This window comes from Microtus ochrogaster, chromosome 19, assembly GCF_000317375.1.
Source record: "Microtus ochrogaster isolate Prairie Vole_2 chromosome 19, MicOch1.0, whole genome shotgun sequence".
Classification (NCBI taxonomy): domain Eukaryota; kingdom Metazoa; phylum Chordata; class Mammalia; order Rodentia; family Cricetidae; genus Microtus; species Microtus ochrogaster.
In genome coordinates, this window is record NC_022021.1 from 30,459,585 (window position 1) to 30,467,811 (window position 8,227).

Genomic DNA, 8,227 nt, shown 5'->3' on the forward strand with positions numbered 1-8,227 from the left:
TGATGCTCTCATTTCCCTCCTGGCACGGAAAGAGGGTCCTACCCACCCCCACCCCTGTTGTAAAGAGTTGTGACTTTATGTCCAACCTCAGGGGTGAATTCACAGCTATCACAGCAGTCTCCTAAGTCCCTGGCCAATAAGATAAAAGGGCAGACCTGCTGGAGGAGGAGTGGGAAGCTTCCAGCACAGATCTTCCGCCTACCTTCATAGGAAGTTCCTGTTTTTAAAAGAGTGGGATGCCTAGGGTACTGTGCTATATAACAAGATACATAACATTCTTCATCCTTAGCTGCTGGTATCAAGTTTCAGTTCTTCGTGAGTGATGGGGTGTAAGGAGGTTCTGTGTTCTAACATTTGACCTTGTTCCCCAGCTCCTGTTCCCCCCAGTTTCCTAAGGTTCCCTGGGTGATAGGCATAGTTTTGTGCTTGTTAAATAATTCTTGGTAAGCTCGAGTACTGGCATCTACTATCTGGAAAGGGGAGAGAATCTGAAGACAGAGTTCGTGATTCTACTTATATGATTAAAGCCACTGCAAAAGTTCCCAAATGAAAGGTTAGCAGAGTTTCTGTGTGACTCCAAAGATGACCTACTGGGCTGCAGTGGGGAAGAGAGGGGAAGGCGCTTAGGGACTTCATTTTACGTGCCTCTTCATTTGGCTATCTATGCATACTCCTCGGCACATCCTCTAAAAATAAACCATTAAGATTGGCGTGGTAGTACGCGCCTTTAATCCCATTACTCAGGAGGTGTAGGCGGGTCCCTGAGTTCAAGGCTGCCTTGAATAATAAATAAATAAACTGATAAGCAAATACAGTGTCCTTCTGAGACCTCTCTAGCAAGTTTTAAGAGGCAGTTGTGTGAACTTTCAAATCCTAGTTAAATCAAATAAAAATGTGGATACCCTGGAAGCAATTGGTGTCTTAGTGGGAAGCAGATGTATAGGACTGAGATCTTAACCTGTGTGACATGTATTAATTCCTGATAACCAGCATCATACTTGAAATGTAGGACACAACTCTGTCCATATCATTGGAGGATTGTTTAGCGGGAGGAAAATCCACATATTTGAACCAAGAAAAATGTAGTAAGAAATCTGCAATGTGAGTGTGGGGTCATTTTCCCCCTTTTAAGTTATTGTTCATTTTCTACCCGGAACTGAGGCAACATTTTTAATATTGTGATATGACACGTCAGAAAGATGTTGACATATTGCCCCTGGAAGAATTGATGGAAGAATCCACTTCAGTTCAAGACGCCAGTCTTCTAGATCACCAAATGAGCCATTACAGAACCTTCTACTTCTTCATTACTTGTTATCTGTGATAGACAACACTTACAATAAGGGGTGTTTTTTAATTAAGAATTCTACACTCCGCATGGTGTTTCATGAATATAATCTCAGCATTTGGGAGGATGAAGTAAAAATATTTTTACTTAGAAATAAATTCACCTTTACCCTTAACTGAGGAGCTATGGACCCTTGATGGCTTCTAGAGAAAAGTGAGTCGGTTCTCTTTAGGTACATGGCTCCTAGTATGTCAACTACACTCCAGGAGATGGCGTCACACCTAGCAATATAAGGGCAGCACAACTTGGGGCCAAGGCTTTTGTTTTGCTTTGTTATTGTTTGTTCTTTAGGGCATGAAGTTGGGTGAGGGCTAGGGAGGTAAAATGGATCTTGGAGGGGGGGGTTATAGAGGAGAATGGGGCAAGTATGATCACTGTATAAAATCCTCAAAGAATTAGTTTTATTTTTTTAAGGAGCAACTCTGGGTTACATAGAGACTAATTTGGGAAGCCTGAGCTACAGTATAAGCTCATCTCAGCCCCTGGCATCCACATATTCAAAGAGTCTGAAATGTTTGGGTGGAAAATTCCATACCAAGCCCCCACCCCTGGTAGCTGCCTCAGTCCAGACTCCACCCCCAAGAAAGCCAACCCAATGATGACTCCTCCCCAGAGGTGCTCAAGACCCTTCCCACAGGGTATTTAAACTACCCCCCCCCCAAGAAAAAACACATGGTTTCCAGTCTTCCTTCCCATCTCCTCACTGGGGAGCTGGAATGCCAACTGGAGTGCTAGCATCCATTAAACCTTGGCTTTTCCTAATTCGGTTTGATTTGGTCTGATTCGGCGGAGAGGTTTATTGGGGTGCAAAAACTTTTCATTTAAAACAAAACAAAATGGAAAAAGAGTGTGGTGTGGAATCAAAGACATATTAAACTAAATATATCTTTATTCTTAGCTAAGGAGACCCATTCAGATATCTTGCACCCCAAATGTCATATTGCTCAACACATTCAACTCTCCCTTGTCTCTAGATATGCATGCACACATGTGGTGTGTGTGGGTGTGTGTGTGTGTGTGTGTGTGTGTGTGTGTGTGTGAGAGAGAGAGAGAGAGAGAGAGAGAGAGAGAGAGAGAGAGAGAGAGAGAATGAATAGACCTTGACATGGACCACCCAGATTCTCCTTCAAGAAAGTACTCTTTGCTCCAGCGGTCAGAGGTGTCATCAGAAGACATCTCCAGCTGTCAGTCCCAATTGTCTCAAGTAGAAAACATCACTTCCAAGATGATTCACACTCATTGATGGTTAATGATGGGACATCAGGAGCACAAAAACTCAGACATTCGGCTTCACAAGTGTCAGCTCTGATGAGTCATCCACTGAAGATGCTATTGGACCAACACTCCTACTGATCTTTCTCTGTATTCAATCCTATTTCCTTTACTGTTTTCCACAGTAGTCCCAAGAAAACTCCCTAATAAAGACTCTTCATGCTAACTTCTTACTAAAGTCATTTTCTAGGAAAGATCCATTTATATCCATATGCATCTTTCTTGGGTTCTCTTGAGAACTTAAATTCAACATAAGGAGAATCAAATTTATTTTTCTGGTCCCATTTCCTTCCACCATATTATACTCCCTCGGCTAAATACCTGTGAAGAATGTTCATTTGTCTCTTCTTTCACCTTGGCTCAAGTGCGGGCTAACAGCATCTGGCTTCTTGGCCTTTAATATTACATTTGTCCTGACCCAGTCTCCACGATGACATGGAAGAACCTCTCTAAACTGCAACTGTAATCCATGCCTTCTTGGATTTGCAAACTTATCAAGAAACCTAGTGGATGAGGATTGGTGGCCAAGTTTCCATCATATGTTAGTTGAGGTATTTTGGATGGCAAGGGTTGACTTTATAAAGAGGGAGGAGAAAGAGCCATTTTTCTTCAGGGGTGTAGCCACTGTTAAATTTCCCATGCTCCAGTAAGTAACTTTATATCATGCTCATTCAAGCAACCCTCATTAAACCCAATGATTCATTTTAAAAGAGGGAGAGACATAAAAGTAGGAGAGTGACTTGTTGGGAAGAAGGGGTTGAGAGGAAGTGAGAATAAATGGGGGTGAACATAATTAAATTACATTATATGCATGTATGAAATTTTCTAAGAATAAACTTTCAAATATGTTAAAGGATTTAGAAACTATCCTGAGAAATTGAGTGCCACCAATCTAACATGCAGTGTACAATGCTAAATGACCTCAAGAGGGATCACAAACATTAAGAGTGTGAGGTCCTTCTGAGAGAATACTGGCATAGGTCACATGTCCATGAAGTATGCCATTATACAAGGTTGGTTCAGAGGCAATCTGGCTTTTTGGTTAAGAATCAAAGACTAACCAGTTCCACCTTTGACATTCCCTTACTCATGAGAGCCTACTGGATCATTTGCTTTACTCTTTTAAAAAGTAGAAAGCATCTTCTCTTACTCCTTTGATTTTTTATTTCGTTTGACTTCATGAGCTTAAGACAAAATCATCTATAGAGCCATTCTTGGATTCTTATTCTGGAAGTAACAATAATTGTCTTACTTAGCCCTTTCTCTTGGGAAGAGCATGTTAGGGCAGGTAGGAAAGGCAGGAAAGGGAGTTACCAGTCTCTCCTGGATTGTGTGGCGTTCAGTGATGCCTATTTCCCCAGTGTCCACGCCCTCCTTTCTTCTTCCAAGGAGAACTGACACTGTCTTCAGACATGTGATCCCCACTATGTGACTCAGAAGAAGCTGTCTCTATGACCAATGCCAAGGGGGTGGTGCTGGATGTTCTAACAATTACAGTAACACATGTCAAAGCTAGTCTTCCATGAGTGTTTTCATGGCAACGGCCCTACCAAACTATGAAATGCACTCCTAAAAAGAGATTTTCCTTTCCAACACAATCTGTGTCTCTGTCTCCTTCAACACAAACACCCCCTCTCCCTCCCTCCAGGGTGCCATGAGCATCCTCCTCCACCATAAGCTCCAGCCACCACCACCATCATCTGCCTCACTGCAGAAAGGCTCAAAGCGATGGATGGAGCATGAATCATGAGCCCAAATAAAGCTCCAAGACGAGTTGGTGCGAGTATTTGTCATGGTGACAAAAAGTGACTAACACATTGGATTAGCTGGTTCTCCGTGTAGGATCTAACCAGTCCGGACTTCTCTCTGCAGGCTACATGGAAGGGCCAGTGTCTAAGCTCACTCAGGTTGGTGACCAGATTCAGTTCTCTGTGTCAACAGGAATGATGTCCTATTTACCTTATTGGCTGTTACATCTCTTAGGATTCGGCCTCCTTCATCTTCAGAACAGTAATGATGCTCTAATGCTTCTCCTTCACCAGAACATTTCCAGCTTCCTCTACTTCCACAAGACATAGAAAAGTCGATGTGTTTAAAGGGGCTAATATAATCAGATAAGACCCATGTGGATTATCTCAGGCCAACTATGCCTTCCTTAGCAATTCAAGGAGTGGTATTTTTAATAATCTCCATGGGTTCTTGAAATAAAGGCAAGCTAAAGGAATGGAGGTACACATTTTCACAACTCTGTCTTCCAAAATGGCATTTTGGGGATATTATTCTGCCTCACTGGGGTAGCCACTAATAGTTGTCCATCAAATACCACAGTGCAAATATACCATGCTTTTGTTAATGTTGTAGCAGGGAGGTCATTTTGTACCATTAGCTGGGCACATACATGCAGCTATTTAGAAAAGCTTACTTTTACAAAAAGAAAAACTGCTCCACCTAAAGCTGGAAGAGGTGGTTTACACCTAGGACACCAGAACTGGGAAGTTAGGGCAGGAGGATCATGAATCACAAGCCAGCTCAGGTTATATGTTAGTGCTGCAGGTATAACCCTTCTACACCTACATAAGTAATTCTGTAAGGCAAATTTTAGAATTACAATTCTGGAGTTACCAATAATTTATGCATTTGCAATTTTTTTAGGTTGTCTGTTTTTACACTTTCTCCACAAAGAGTTTCCAAACTTCTTACATTTTGCAGCTGAACAAGTTGAATAAAAGGTGGTCTCTTTTTGTTCATGTAATTTTGATTATCTTTGAGTAGGTGTCAGTATCACTTGTAAAGAAAGCAACTCATAGCTCTATGACATTCTGCTACTAATGCCTGTCATGCTGGCATTCTGGTCTCCTTTGCTGAAATTAACCTTGCTTAAATAACCAAATTTTAATTATAATTTCTTCAAACATGTCAGTATTAAAAATTATTATTTCAAAACTTACCTTTGCACTACATTTTCCCACCATAACTCTGAAACAATTAAGATAAAATGATTTATATCAGTTTGACTACTGATGGGTCAAAAATATGTAGCAGCGATTAGTGCCAATATGAAGCCCCTGGATAAAACAGAGACTTCCCAACCACAGCAGGACTGTACAGTCACGAGTCTCCCTAACCCCAACCATGGCTCTGCCCACACCCATTGCCAGAACAAAGCCTTTACTGTTATGCTTATCACATAACCTGTATCAATTGGGTGCCTGACACCCTACAGGCAGACTGGCCATTTCATGGGAGACACCCATGTCCAGTTTCTCTCCCAAGTTTTCAGTCTAAGAGTCATGCATTCTCCTCTAAGAGAGGAGACAACACAAGCCTGGGATGAAGAGAGGCTGGACAGTTTCCCTAGTCAGCGAGTCAGCCCTACAAAGTAAACAAGAGCACCAGATTAGTAAAATGCTCCCCAAATTTACACTGATATTATGCCGTTTTGTCTTCTTCGAGTCATTTAAGGGCTATTTTGGTACTGATGATGGAAGCTATTCTATGAGCACAGAGCCTGGGCTTGTCTTTTGAGGACGCTTTTGCAGCTCCTTCTCCTCAAGCATGCATACACCAAGTGCAGCTCTGTCTTGTGACAGAAGAGCCAGGCATGCTCATCAGTGTTACACACACACAGCTAGGCCTTGGTTCTGCGGAATACAAGCACTTCCTAAATTTATCCCACCAGTACAGCTGAACTTGGCACTGTAAGAGGACTCAGCATTTAAAATACCTGACAAAATGACTTGCTGATGCCCTTGGCTGTTTTTGGGTTTTTTTTTTTTTTTTTTTTTTTTTTTTTCGAGACAGGGTTTCTCTGTGGTTTTGGAGCCTGTCCTGGAACTAGCTCTTGTAGACCAGGCTGGTCTCGATCTCTGCCTCTGCCTCCCGAGTCCTGGGATTAAAGGCATGCCACCCGGCTGCCCTTGGTTTTTTTACAGAACTGTTATTCTGCCTTCTTTGTACATGTTCTGAATTCTGTGTGGCATTTACTTCAGGGACCCATGTCATTCCAGAACTATTTCAGATATGTAGAGGATTAAAAGGGCAGGGACCCTATCTGTTAGATATATTTTTCAGTACAGCCAAAGCCTGAGACCGGTCCACAGGGGCCCTAGTTAGTCTCACTAACCTTATTGCTACGAGAGTTCCAGGCCAGAGGGAACTGACCAACTAGGTCTTGCTCCAGAAACCAAATGAAAGACCACTACAAAAGACAGCAAAGAAACTGATTCAAAATAGCATGATTAGAAAGAAAAATATGTGTGTGTGTGTGTGTGTGTGTGTGTGTGTGTAAAGGCCCTTCCGTTCTGTCTTTAGGGGTGCTGCCATGTGCTTCAAGATTACACAGAGATGATAAGAAGCATGCCAACAGACAAATTGAGTGTTGCAACCCTAGCCCCCAAGAGGCAGAGGCAGAAGGATCTGAGTTTGAGGAAAGCCTGGGCTTCATAACAAACACAAGCCATTCCGAACTACACTGTCAAGCTTCGTTCCAAAAAACAGCAAGGGCTAGAAAGTTCAGGTATAGTGTTTGTTCAATATGCACTCAGCTCTGGGCTTGATCCTTAGCACCTCTCCAGTTAAAAAAAAAAAAAGAAAGAAAGAAACAAGAGAAGAGAGAGAAGAGTTACGTACAGTAAAGCCATCCTGGTCCCACTAGTCTGGTTTATCATCATCAGAACTGCTTCTGCCAAACCAGGGAAATCACTGCCACTTGAGGGAGTAACTTGGTCTCCTAAGAAGGGATAATAGCTCCTGGTTGTCAGGGCAAACTGACTTGAGACTTTTGGGTACTATCCTATGAGTCTGGAATATGAATTGATAAGGGCTAACAGTTGGCAATCTATTGGTTGTGGTGACTCTATGGATCTTGAAAATATCTTAGTTACTCTATCTTGGCATCTTTTGACTTTAAGAAGGATTATAAGGAATACTTTTTATTTATTTATTTATTGATTGATTGATTGATTGGTTTTTCGAGACAGGGTTTCTCTGTAACAGTCCTGGCTATCCTAGAACTCACTTTGTAGAACAGGGTGGCCTCGAACTCACAGAGATCTGCCTGCCTCTGCCTCCCAAATGCTGGGATTAAAGGCATGTGCTACCACCACCTAGCATAAGGAATACTCTTTAAGTGGTTAACATTCCTATATTCAGAGCTGAACAGAAATCTGACCTGAAGTTGTGAAACAGTAAAGGAATTAGATATAAAACAAAGAGATGCCAAGAGTTTGCCCTGCAATATAGTCCTATCACAAAGTTAGCTACTAGGTGTCTGTAAACCCAAGTAAGTCATTTTTCTCCTTTTTAGCAAAAACAGCCTCTATGTCTCTATAGCATTATAATTTGCCTTGTATAACCTTTGAGTGAAATAAGCCAAATAACATGCTCCTGCCCCAGATATCAGTCTCTTAAACCTTGAAAGCCGTGAAGCTATGAATGTTTACATGAAAGAAAGGACTTTGCGGAATGGGGCTACAGCTCAGTGGTGGAGTATCTATTGCATGTGTGTAGTGTGTGCAGATGTGTTTATGCAGAGGCCAAAGGTTCATGTTGGATGGCTTCCTCTATTGTTCTCCACCCAGTTTTTTTTAAAATATTTATTTATTTATT